Consider the following 1,672-nt stretch of genomic DNA (forward strand, 5'->3'; position numbering starts at 1 on the left):
ACACATGTAACACACCTATCTTTTGGCAGTATAGATCTAGTTTGCTAGTCATGCACACACTTTGATGCAATTTGTTTCACTGTTACAAATTAGCTTATCACAAAAATTCTATTAATTGTATTTCTGACACGTAATGATAGGACAAATGAGGCGACTAGGGCTTTTTATTATATCATGTATGATCGTGTCATGTTAGCGAACTTATGTGACTATTAATTCTAGTGATGAGTTGGCTAAAATATATGTATTATTTGTACAACATGCCATGACAAACATAGGAAATTGGACGATGCAATCACAAGGGAAGGATTGTTGCAAAAAAAAAGGCTTCACATTCTTACTTAGTTCTTTAAATCTTGGCCTCAATTGAGTACACAAATGACACACATGTACATGCAATACACTCATTACTTTGGTTGTGCTTTTATTAGGTCATCATAATGGCTGCATTAGCTTGTTAGGCGAGTAATCTGAATAGTAATTAGCGCAAGAAGGGTATGGGGAAACATTTTCATGTAGCCTTGATTAAGACAATTTTTGCATTAACCTAGACAACCACACCATTCTCACAACAATGAGTTTGGTAACGTGGGCATGATGACATCCTTGTCATGGAATGTATGAGATAATCCTCTTCAAAGGTTGTCACTTGGATCAAGAATATAGGTGCTACTGGCAATTTTGTTGTTCTATTTTCCTGGCCAATCTATCCTAAATTTTGCATCATTGTCCACACATAGGGACTCCTTCCATTTGAAGGGCCAATCTATCCTAAATTTTGCATCATTATCCACACATGAACATCCTGCATTTATGTTTGTGACAATTGCTATCCAAGCTAAGATTGTCTTCTTGTGTGGACTTGCGAGGCAGGGGTTTTTTCAAACATCCATATCAGCATGACATCATAAAAGGTACAAAGAGACACTAAAAGAATCTAGGGGGGGGCTTTGTTTCCACTTTTCCCTAAGTGAATTTTGAGAGATAAGACTTAGGAGAGAGAGCGATCAATTTCATCCCCTTCCTAGCTGTTGCCATTCTCTCTTTAGGCAACATTTACATATTTCCAACACCACAACCGGTAGTTGAAACCCTTTCTTTTTTGCTATGTAGCTGCTGTAGGTAGCAGTTGTGCCCCCCCCCCCCCCCCCCCCCTCAATTCTTTTGCTGCACTCTAGCTCAGTGCCATTTCTCAACGGTGTATCTTAACATTTGAGCACATTGTCCGTTGCCATACAAAGTTCAACCTACCACTATTTCGATTACGAGAAGTTGCCAAACTAGGGAGAAAGCTCTTAGACTTGTGTGCTCATCAACTGTTTTAGTGGGACTCTATCCACTGCGATTGGAAAGTGAGGGGAAAACTCGATCATACTTCCTTGTTTGATTGTGCAAGGCAAAGGGCCTGCCCTTGGGCAAACCCGACATTGATTGTCAATAGATCGAAGAGAGATTGGCAGAATAAAGTGATCGCAAAGGGCCTACCCTTGGACAAAGCCAACATTGTGACTGGAGCTTTATAGCAAGGGGAAAAGGGCTTACATGATGGAACCTTGATTTGTCTTTCTGGAACCAAACACTATTTTTTAAAGGGAAATGTACAGTTGATGAAAATTCATATCATTGACTATTTTTACTCAATATGATCAAACAAAGGCCAAGTCCCTTGCAC

This window comes from Dipteris shenzhenensis, chromosome 26, assembly GCF_047967505.1.
Source record: "Dipteris shenzhenensis isolate YYH24624 ecotype China chromosome 26, Dip_SZ_1.0, whole genome shotgun sequence".
Lineage (NCBI taxonomy): Eukaryota > Viridiplantae > Streptophyta > Polypodiopsida > Gleicheniales > Dipteridaceae > Dipteris > Dipteris shenzhenensis.